Genomic DNA, 12,023 nt, shown 5'->3' with positions numbered 1-12,023 from the left:
CAGACTCAGAATCTGCACGTGCTTGAGCTTGGACTTCCCACCTCCCAGAACCTCGAGAGGTAAATGCTTGTCATTTCGGCCACCGAGTCTCTGGAGTCTTTGTTATAGCAGCCCAAGGGCACTACAGCTGGGAGACACAAGAGAGGCCGACAAGACTAAGCTGTCCTGGAAAGGCAGATCCATTCCCCTCGTGAGCGGTTTGCATGGTATACATTTGCCTGAAATGTCCGTATGTAAGACAACGATCAGCTTTCCACGTTGGAACATGGTGACATGGTAAGGGGTCTCTGCGACTCATTTATAACATGGGACTGGAGTACCTATATACCTGTGAGGTCGGGTGGGTAAGGGGGACGGCTGGCCCAGCCAGCCAGAAGCCCACTGCTTCCGATGGGTTTTAGGGTTCAGTACAAAGAGCACAGACCTCATCAAGAGCTGTGTACTGGGTGCCCGCGCACGTGTTGATTTTCTCCGCTGATGACATGACACCCGAAGAGCAGATACAAGTGGAATAATCCCTTGACTGAATTTGCAGCAGCTCACTGTCATTCTCCCTAGCGCTCCGACAGCTGAATAAGCAAGCTGAAAGGAGATATGGAGGCAATCTCCGGCCCTGTGTCTTTCTGGTCCCTGATGTTGGCACCACACCCCGCTACCCCTCCAAGAACACCCGTGCTGCTTTGGGTTTACTACTGTCACGGTTAGAGGAATTTCTAGTGGCTTCCCCTTGGCCTTTTCTGCCGTAATAGCATTCCCTCAATCAGTCACAGAAACAATATTAGGGGCGCCTGTGTCGCTCAGCCAGTTAAGCATCCGACTCTTGATTTCGACTGAGGTCATGCTCTCAGGGTCATGGGATCCAGTCCTACATCTGGCTCCATGCCCCAAGAGGAGTCTGCTTGGCATTCTCTCTCTCCCTCTGCCTCTGCCCCTCCCCCTATGCTCTCTCTCTCTCAAAATAAATGAAAGAAACGATGCTAAAGAGACTGTCTGGAGTTAGGGAAATGATCTCAGGGTGGGTGTAGAGACCCACTGTGCCCACAGTGAAATGGACCAGAAGCAAACATCATTGAGTCTCTACCTTGCTTGGTGGACAGCAGTGATGCTTTGTACCTCTAGGAATTAATGCCAATCATTTTCTAGTAATCCTAGAAAATTCTATTTCCTTTCCCCTAATGCACAGTCACTTTGGTAAAAGGACACACGTCCTTTTAGGAAAGGCTAGGAGGAAGACAAACAGTATAAAATTTTGGCAATGCGTCAGTGGTCTTTCTCGAGGGAAACTGGACTTCACTACCTTCAACAGTGGCTCCAGTGTCTGGGAGCTCACACAGATCAAGCCCTAGATCAAGGTGCATGCAGGGCTGGCTTCTGATGAGACGTCTCTTTCTGGCTCGTAGATGGCTGTCTTCTTGCTGTGTCCTCACATGGTCTTTTTCTCTGCGCAGACTCGGAGGGAGATTTCTGGTATGTCTTTGTCTCCGTATAAGGACACCAGTCCAATTGGATGAGGGCCCCACCCTTAATGACCTCATTTAATCTTATTTACCTCCTGAAAGTTCCTATCTCCAAATACAGTCACATTAGGTGTTAGGGCTTGAACATGTGAATTTTGAGTTCGTAACAACACCCATCTAGTCTTTGGCAATTCCTTGCCAACATTTGGCTCCTATCACCCTGTGATCCAGTCATGTCCCTTATGTTCAGGGATTCCAGTTTAGTGGTAGCAGGAACCCCTGTAATTTCTGGCCTGTGAGGGAAAGTCACCGCAGAGCAAATCGGGCAGTTGAGGCTCTCCTCATGAATTTCCTTCTCACAACCTTGGTGAAAGTTCCTCTGGAGAAGCCCACGATACATTCCTTCTAGAATTTCAATCTCCTTATGCCTCTAGTTTGCTCTGCATACACTAAGGAAATACTGATGTTTCAATTTCATTGTGTTGGTTCACCCTAACTTTGGGTCTATATATTAATCATTTATTAATTATACTTTTTTAATGAATAAAAATTTAGAGCTGTTCCCAGATCCTTGAGTTAAAACACTGAATTGGGTACTTCTGCCAAGTAAGACTGTGTCAGTGAGCGTGGTCTGATGCATTCCTGCTACCTTGATCCTATTCACTTAAGATCCATTCCCATTCACACTTGGCCAGGTTTCTGTCAATATAAATTCGGGAAATCATGCAATTATTTTGATGTGTATCACACTCCCCATGGGTCACACTTTGTACTTGGCCCTCTGGAGTCTCAAAAAAGGAGAGAGGTGGTAGTGGTAGATGCTAGAGAGTATCAGCTGAGCTTAGTAGGTAAGTACCTCAAAGAGGCCATTACAAATATCTCAGACAAGAGGACACTAACCTCCTAAGGCTGGGCTCAAAGGACCGCTTCTACCAGTTAGCACTAGGGGGTTATAATCTGGAAGTGTAGAATAACTTCCCTAAATATGGTTGAGACAGGTGATAGTTCCCCTCTTCTAAGCTTATCTCATTCCAGAAAACAAAGTCTGCAATATTTCTGACTTTTAGCAAAATGTCTGACTAAAATACAGACCCACATATCACTAAATTATTGTGCCATTTTCTCCTTTCCTTTTTTACTATCCTATCGTTACCCATTCCCCAAGATAGGAATTTATCTTTTACCTGAGTCAGTTCATTTTTATTTGAGTCATTTAATGAATTTAGAAAGACTTGTTCTCAGTCTGAGTCTCATCAAGAGTAACTATGGCATTACATTTTGTTGCCAAATATTGCCAATTTGGTTGGCATAATACCTCATATTAATTTTTTTTTTGCTTTAATATGTGTCCAGTTCAACTATGATGGAGAGAGCATGAGATTTGAGAGTGAGGTGACATAATCTTGTCTTGATTCCTGTTTGTACCTACTGCTAAATTTGGGCAATAAAACAGTAGAACAAAGAGATCATGCTTCTATAAGGAAGACTAACTACTAGACTCTGAGTTCCTTGAGGACAAAGGCTTTTTGCATTTGCATTCTTTGCCAGCGATGGTGTTCTCGAAATATTTCATCTGCTCCCTTATGGGTCTCAGAAGCCTGGTAGTGAGATGGAGCCGCGTGACTACTTCTAGTCAGTTATCTGCAAAGGAAGAGGCTATGGCAGAACGTGCTGCGGCTTCTGACCACCTCCTGAGCTCAAGCCGCTCAATTCTGGTTCCCAAAGAGTCATTTTCTGTCACCAAGAGATGAGTATCAGGCTCCATTGCAGGGGCAGAGAAACGGTGTCGACGGCATGGGGAGGTCTTGAGATCAAATTCTGGGGTTGTGGTCATCATTTAATAGTATGTGTGAGTCCAGTCATTATTCTGTACTCCTTAAATTTATACAGTGCTGTCTGTCAAGTTTTTTTTTTTTTTAAATAAAACCTTCTATTAATAGTCCAACCCCCCCCCCCCCCACCAGTACTCCAGGATGCTGCCTAGGCTTTTCATGCCTGAAGTTTGTGCAGGAATTGGGGCCCTGGGTGAAGCTTTTGCTTGGATACGAGGGCTTCCTTTCTTTGTAAGCAGAAGGGAGAGAACCGCCCCGGAGCCGTCAGCCCAGGCCCTGGAGGCAGAGCCGCCTCGCCACGTGGGCTCGCTCAGAGGCGCCCCCGCGCCGGAACGGGCGCGAGCGTTTCCGTGGTGTAGCGGTTATCACGTTCGCCTCACACGCGAAAGGTCCCCGGTTCGAAACCGGGCGGAAACAACTCCTTTTACCCCGAGACGCGCTTGACTTGATTTCAGAGATTTGGACTTAAACCCACAAACCACGGAAAATGTCAAGCCGTCGCCCTTCCTGTCTGTTAGGAATGAGTTTTCCCGGGCGGCCTGCGCTCCCGCTGCGGGCCCCGGGGCCAGTGAGCGGCCGGGGAGGCGCGGGGACAAGGAGCGGGGCGCGGGCGCAGGGAGGGTCGCTCCCCCCGGGGTCCGGGTCTCCACGGAAGCCGAGGGGCAGGGACACCGGCCGCCAGCCCCCCTGTTTCTTGGCAGGCTCCTGTTCTCACCCCCAATCCGCGGACCCCGGCGCCGGGGGAGCAGGTGCTGCGGGGCGCCCAGGGGGTGCGCTCCCCGCCGCCCGCCTCGCGCGCTTCCCCGAGGCTCGGAGCGAGGACCGCGGGCCCCGCGCTCCACCCGCGGGGGGCGACTCCTCCCTCCGCGCGCAGGCGCCCGAGCGCGGGTCCTGCAAACAAACCCACGTGGCCCCCGACGCCCCGGGCTCGGTGGGAGGAGGGAGCCCGCGCCCCCTCGCGGTGGGAAGGGCGCCCGACCGCTCTCCCGGCCCCAGGCCTGGGCCGTGCGGGGCTCCGGCGGGCGGACTGCGCGGGCGCCGGCGGCCGCTCGGAGAGCGACCTAGGACATAGCCATTGCAGCGCAAAATGCACGACCGTAGTCACGAAATACAAAAGGAATGATTATACACGTATGTATCATTACTGTAACATAAAAATATGGAAAACAGGTGTGTGTTTGAAATTATATCATTCTATTCGCTGTTCTGTTGCATAAATACTGTTATTTAATCAAAACAATAGGACTAGATCCCGGTCCTAGGACTAGTTAAAAGGAGCCATGAGTGATTAATAGCAGAACTAATTAAACAAATAGTACATGTGAGGAAATATAACAATACTTTTATAATGTTTCTGTCCTCTGACAAAGAAACTTAAACTTCTTATTTGATATTTCAGTTTTGTAGATTGTTATTGTGTATGCATAAAGTACACACATGTAGTATTTTTTAAAAGGAAAACAAATACAATAGGACAAATTAAACATGTTACCTATATTTAATAAAAAGTAATGACATGTTTTTTTTTCTGTCCCATGATACTGTAGGATATTTTTACTTTTTGTTTCCTTTTCCAGTAATATTTCACTGAACTGCTTGCAGCCCTTAGGGCATTCTTCTTTTCTCTAATGTCGTGGTAAAACCAAGACCAGTTAAAGATAAAATTCACGTTGACATGCAGTTCTGTTCCTCTCAAGCCTGTATTACACTGCTTTGTGTCAGTTCAGTGTGATGACATCCAACTAAATGTCCTCTCAATATGGCTGAGCATGGAATCCTCAGGATTTTACTTAATAGCAACAGCAGGTTCCTGGACAGGTGGGAATTACTTTCTAGCTCTGCAAAAGTGTCCACCTACTTTCCATCTTGTTTGGGTTGCCCGGCTGTTTGACATCAGTCGTCTTCTGCATCCGTAACTTCGTCATATCATCTCCATGTCAGAAATGTCCACTGGTTAAAAACATTCCATAGCACACTGGACACTACTGTAGCTCAACCTCTCTTTCTTGGGGAAGATGGTTTTAAAGCACAGACATAATTTGAACTTGTAAAATAAAAGTTGGATTCCAAATAAGTTACAGCTTTACTAAAGAAATGAGAAAGTCCCGTTTAACATGACTGGTCTTTGTGGTGGCATTTTTTGAAAGGTCTGTGCGAACCAGTCTTATTTCCCAAAAATGGAGTCATTTTTTCACTGTATGAGTTTTTTGTGTCAATCTGCATGTGACATTGGACAACTCCGGCTCATCCGGTTGGTTCTTCCTTTCCTAGTCTTTATATGCCCTCTTCAAAGACCGTCAGCCGGTTTTGGAGCATCTATATTTCTGCTTTGCTGGAATCTTTTTCTACATTCTCATCCTCAATGTATTCCTAAATTAAAGGAGGGAATTCTCCTTGTCCCCAAATTTGAAACTCTGATTTTGTGATTTTACAAAAGACAAATATTTTTACATCTTTTCTGTGGCCAGCAGCAGCGATATTCATCCTGTAGGCATGTGTTTAAAGAGGCGAGATCCTTTCATTTCTATACGGTCAAAAAATCTCTTTGTTTCTGCAAATTTTGAGAAACTGAAAAGCGACCCAAACCTTTAGTTACGGAAGCTTCACTCTCATAGGTGGACAAAGCACACCGCTGTTTCGCATGAGGTGTGGAGTACAAGACGTGATGCGTGGGGTGAACGGGACATTTAGCAGGCATCGGCTTCTCATTTTCTTTGGTAAGACATCTGTTGGCCGTGTTTGCCAAAATTTACATCTGCGCTGTCAGATGAGTATGCAGATCGACAAACAAAATCTAATTTTTATTTGGGCAAAAGATCATGAGATTACAAGTGATGTGGGCCATTCTGATGGATCCAATAACCGGTTACCTTCAACCAGTTGGATCCAGGACCTGGAGGATGAGGAACTGTTTCCACAAAAGATTTTTACTGAGACCAGGAGGGAAAAGTTGTATTTCATTCAAGGAGAAACACTTTAGCAAAGATAAACATCTCTGAGTGTCTTGGCCTTGTTTAGGCATTGTTTGGTAGGATAAAAATATTTAACAGTTGTGATGGTTCATTTTATGTTTCAACTTGAATGGGCCATGGTCGGCCTGGATGTTTGGTCAAACATTATTCTGGTTGTTTCTGTGCTGATGTTTTTGGGTGGGATTGACATTTAAACTGATGGGCTTTGAGTCAAGCAGATTGCCCTCCATAATGTGAGTGAGCTTCATACAATCAAGTGAAGTCTTGAATAGAGAAGAGGGCTGATCTCCGGGGGACGAGAGAGAATTTTGACACCATGCTGCCTTCACATTTTATTTGTAACATCAGTTCTTTCTGGTTTCCCAGCGGACTGCCTTTGGACTCAAATTATCACTCCTTCCTGGGTCTCCAGTCGGTCAGCTTCCCCTATTAGGTTCTGGACTCACTGAGCTGCCACAATCATGTGAGCCGGCTTCTTAAAATGAATCTCTTTCTATAACATAAACATCCTACCGGTTCTGTTTCTCTGGAGAAACCTGACCAATGTACCAGTTATTATTGTAAAGTATTTAACTCTTCAAGAGTTCGTAGGTGGCACCCCCCTGCAGTTTCTACAGTAGTATTCTGATGCAAGTAATTTTTTAAAAGGGGGTCTTGGTCCCCCTGTCCATGCAAATAAGGAGTGTCATTGGCAGCACAAGACAGCTGATGGTCAAGGAAAAGGGCAACATGAGGAGTCCTCAGGCTGTTGGAAATGTTCTGGATTGTGACTGTTTGAATGTCAATATTCTGGTTGTAATACTGTTTTGCAAGATGTTACCTTTGGGGAAAATGGTAAAGGGTACATGGGATCTTTCTGTATTATTTCTTACAACTGTATGTGAATCCACAGTGATCTCAAAATAAAAAAAATTATTAAAAACACTTAAGTGCTTCTCTAATACTTTCAGATCTCAAAACATTTTTTATATTGTTTCATTTGCTCTCAGTCTTTTTGTTGTATGTTTTTCCTTCTGCTCATCCGGTATTGCCAAACGATCTCTGTTCCTTCAAGATACCATCTGGTTACTTCCGGGGTAAGGTTTCACAAGAGCCAGAACCGAATAGGCCATAATTTTCCCAACCAGCTCACATCCGGTCCCACCTTTACTCTTGATGCCCCCCTACGAGTTCCGTCCCCCACTCTTCTGCACCTGGACAGGCTGTGGGGCGCCGGTTCTGCTCTATCTTCACTCACAGCCAACCTGTGAGTCCTCTTTCCTTGCTTCGCCCAAAGTCACTATACTTTGCAGTGCTAAGGGAACCGTGTGTTGTTACTGATGACATCTTTCATGTCTAGGTACCGGTCCTAGCAACAAACAAACGGAGCGTGTGTACTCATTTGCTGTCCCCAAATGATCATTTCAGATACAGATTTCTTTGACTTATTGCTCAAAATGCCTTTACCTAATTTTTATCTGAGCTTTGGACGAGTGATGGGAAGAAGCATGACACTTTCAACTTCTTTTATTTATTTATTTATTTATTTATTTATTTATTTCAACTTCTTTTAAAAAACGACTTAAGTTTTCCCTGCTCCTGAGGCTTCAGGGAGATTAGTTCACAGGAGGGAATCCTAATGGGAGAAGTCAATTTATACAAATGATACCAGATTTGTTTACTTTTTTATTTTTCCTCACGTTCCCTAGAGATTAAAGCTCACATTTGTGGGACTTGAAGCTAAGTCATTTGAAACCATGGGAAGACACATTAGAAATCTTACATAAAACCAATTTGCGTACATGTTCTCTTTCCTTACTTGAGACTGAAAGAAGAAATCAGCTCTTCGTTGTTCCATTTTCAGAAGTTGGTTGAGTGGTCGCTCACTGTAGTTGTGGTTGATGCTCTGATGGGGAGAAGAGGAAGCAGGAACAGTCAGAAGACGCTGTTGAAGTAGACCAGTAATGCACGGAGACCAGTGAACTTCTCGCTTGTTCCATATGACAAATACATACTGAGCCCAGGGGCCAAATCCTACATCCCTACATTCAGCTTGTTTGGATTCCAGCATTCAGACTCCACTGCTCTCCACAATTTATTGGTCGTCACAGAAAGAAAATTCGCACTCCATGATTTCCAAGACAGAATTTAAGGTACTCTCTTGAGGCCCCACTGGGAGTGACTTTTCATAGACCTTTTAGAGAGACCAATCCTTCATATTAACGTTTCTGTACCAAAGACCCCACTGTCATCTCCTTAACTCAGAATCCTAATTTCTAGGTGACATCAAGGTTCACAATTCCCTCTGTCAGTTAACTTCTAAACAATATACAGTATGCTCTGTCAAACCGTCTTCAACATTGCTGGTGACAATACTCTCCAAAATTACAGAAAAGAAAGGGAGAAAATTCCAACACGGGATATTCTGTTTAAGCGGCTGTGCCATGAAGCCAAAATATGGACGTTTTCCATGGCATGTAGTGTAAGTGCTTTCACTGGACTGTGCTGCTAATCTGTCCCCATCATTTGTCAGAAAATACATCAGTATCAGACCTGAAGAACAAGAGAAGATCCTTCTTAAGGTATAATGAAGATACTGCCTCTGTGGAGAAGATCATGCCTATACTTTGCTACTCAGAAATTGTGGGTGCTACTGGATTTTAAACTCTGGGAGGTTGTGGGGGGGACCGTGTGTGGCTTTGGGCCATTATGGGCTACCATGGTGAAAACCAGACTGGATCATGGCAAGATGTTCATAAACATTTGTCAGATCAGTGAACAACATTATGGGTAATTTTCTGAAATATATCCTAAATTCTATATGACATTCCTTTCCCCCCAGATGCCCAGCAATCTCCCCCAGAAGTCTAAGTAAAACCTGGCAATGCACCTGTAAGGGGTCAGCCATTTCACTTCTGGAAGTTTCCATGTCAACAAGTACCTATTATTTCTCATTTTCCCCAACTTCAATATAAGAACAATCGTGGCTATCTCTTACTATCGATTGAATAAATGATGTATGATGGAAAGTTTACTTGAAACAACACGCAAATCACCTGGCACAAAGTAGGCCCACAAACGGTTAGCTTCTTTATTGGTAACATATATTCCATGCAGGCCAAACCACTGCCGATTGTCGCTGCTGAGGAGAGTAAGCCAAAAGGGGCCTGAGGGAAAAGGCCAGAATGTGGAGAGAAATACCCACGGAGGGCAAAGCCTTCCAAAGGCAGGGAGCATGGCAGGAAAGCTAAGGGCAACCAGTCCAAGGCACTTTGTATTACACTGCTAAGAGCCGGACCAAGAGCTGAGGGAAATCTCTCCAAGGCTCTCTGGAAGGAGAGGGATCTCCCAGCCAAAAAAAAAAAAAAAAAAAAAAAAATAGCCCGGGGAAGACTGGAGAGCAAAGCGGATGCCCAGCAGCCCAAAGAGCAGACCCCCCCACCGCCCCCCCCAAGCAGGAGAGATCTCCCAAGGTTTGGAAAGCTAAGGGAGCAGCAGTAAAGTGCAAAGAGAAAAGGGACCCGAAGAGCAAAAAACCTGGTTTTTCAATTCACCTTCTACTGAATTTTTACTAGAGGACGAAGCAAAGGCACACAACTCCGAGTTCACATGGAGGATGCTGACGCAAAGAAATGTGCTTAATATAAGGAACATGATCTTATAGCACAATCTTACAGCTTTTATTTTTACAATGGCATAATGGAAAATAAGTAAATAAAGAGTTGATCCGCCTTGTCGAAAGATGGAGCTCTCCTTTCTGCAAAAGAGAAAAAGCGTCTTTCTCAGCTACATGTCTGTACAAAGCAGGTCAATGAACTTCAGAAGCAACAAAGGGTAGTAAGTCAGCAGAGAGACATGGGAGGGTTGTACGGTCCGACGGAGAAGAGATAAAGGCCCAACTCCGAACTCGCCCTGGGCTCGCCTTCTTTTGTCTTGGATTTAGGACGCCTTAGTTCTTTTGGGACGGAGAGGGGTCAGAGGCTGTCGAGGGCCAGACCCCCAGTCCTCGCGCCCCGCCGACGCCAGCCCTGCCCTCGGGCGCCACCACGCGTCCGCGAGCCGCACTGCAGCGCCGGAGGCCGGAGGCCGGACGCCGCTCGCGATGGCGGCTGGGGCGAGCGCCGACTAGCGGAGGCCGGGAGGCGGGGCCGCAGGGTCCGGGTCCCCAGGGTCCGGGCGGAGCTGACGTGCCCCGAACGGTCCCCAGGAGCCGGGAGCCTGCGCGCTGGCGGCTCCGCGGCGGCCCCTCCCAGGAGAGGGAGCCCCGCTCGGGACTTCTAGCGGCCGCTGCCGTCAGTGCGAGGGCTCAGTTTTACCGGGAGGAAGTCGGTTCGGCTGTGTCGGCACGGGGAAGTCTCTCCTCTCTTTCTCTGTGGAAGGAAGAACATTTGTCTCGACCTCCGGGGCGGCAGGTGCCGGTGGAGCCGGGCCGGGCCGCACTTTAACACGTGTAAGTGAGGCGCGTGCCCCGACACGGCCGGTTAGCTCAGTTGGTTAGAGCGTGGTGCTAATAACGCCAAGGTCGCGGGTTCGATCCCCGTACGGGCCACGTGCGCGCGCTTTTTCCCTTTCCGTCCCCCACGTCCGCGGGGACTCTGCTCTCTCCCCGCCGGGGACAGATGGTCCCTCGTCGCCGCTGCCGAGCGGGGGGGTGCGGAGGCTTTACTTTATTGAAAGAAGAAATCGCGTCGGGGGAGCGGGGGAGAGGTGCTGCCTTTCGGGTCGGGTCAGGGGCGAGCGGAACGCGTGCACCGCTCCGGCGCCGTTGCCGTGACACCGCGCAGGCTTCCGGACGGGCGGGTGGCGCGGAACGTTCACGAGCTCCCGGCCCCGCCCCGCGGCTCCGGCGGCGGCGTCCGCGCGGCTTCGGCGCCGTGGGGGCGGGGCGAGCCGCGGCCCGCCCCGGGTCCTAGCGCCCGCCCGGTTCTGCCCCCGACGATCCTCCCCGCGCAGGCTGCCGGCGCGCGCCGCTCCGCCTCGGGTTTCAGAGTCTGCGGCTGCCGCGGAAGGGACGGGAGCCGTGCGCACGGTGCCGGGGACGTCGGAGGTGCTCAGTGAGTCCCAGAGGGCAGGGCTTCGTCTGTGCCCGGAGCTGCATCCTGCAAGAGCCGCGACGAGCTCAGAGCTCAAGGCTGAGAAACCTGTTTAAAACATTAATAAAGGACACCTCCTCCTCCGTGGTCTGTTAAATACTGTACCCCCCGAGACTTGTACGAGGGCCGACCTCGAGGTGAAGGGGCAGCCCGGCCCGGGACGCGGACCTCCCGGCCCCACCGCTGCCGCGGGCGGCCGGGGCCGGCGACACCTTCGAGCCCGAGGCGCCCCCGGGGGTTGTTTTTCTTGGCTAAGGTAATAGCTCCACGTGGTCAGCAACTAAATGGGGGCGTCCCCCACCTGTCCCTTTTTTGCGCCTTTTCCACCTGCCACCGCTCAGCCCTGCCGCCCGGGTGTAACTCCTAGTCTTAGTTTCACAGGTGTGTGCTCCCTGATTTCCTTTAGGCGTGGGCACGTAGATACGAATATAGATTTTCTTTCTAGTTACGCACAGTGTCACATTGTACACACTGTTTTGCATCGTGCTCTTTTCACTTGATGTACCTGGGGGTATTTATTGATCAGCATATCCTGAGCTGTCGAACTATACGGAAACAGCCTATTTTCAAATGAGTCGGTCCAGCTAGCCAGAAGTTGAATCGGAACGTTTAAATCCATTTTTCCCCTGCCTCAGGAAGTATACAGGTAGGGCTGGAGATAGGGCAGGAACAGGACACCTTTAATGTTCT

General features: G+C 48.3%; 2 non-coding genes across 2 annotated transcripts; both read left to right on the top strand.

The window, feature by feature from the left end:
- Positions 1-3,633: 3,633 nt before the first annotated feature.
- On the top strand, positions 3,634-3,706 carry TRNAV-CAC. The gene has a single exon. It is a non-coding gene; the product is annotated as a tRNA-Val (tRNA).
- Positions 3,707-10,715: 7,009 nt separating this feature from the next.
- On the top strand, positions 10,716-10,789 carry TRNAI-AAU. Its single transcript has one exon. It is a non-coding gene; the product is annotated as a tRNA-Ile (tRNA).
- The last annotated feature ends 1,234 nt before the right edge of the window (positions 10,790-12,023 follow it).

The sequence above is a fragment of the Zalophus californianus genome, chromosome 7 (assembly GCF_009762305.2).
Source record: "Zalophus californianus isolate mZalCal1 chromosome 7, mZalCal1.pri.v2, whole genome shotgun sequence".
Lineage (NCBI taxonomy): Eukaryota > Metazoa > Chordata > Mammalia > Carnivora > Otariidae > Zalophus > Zalophus californianus.
Note: the sequence above shows the minus strand (reverse complement) of the source record. Positions and strands in the feature narration are given on the sequence as shown.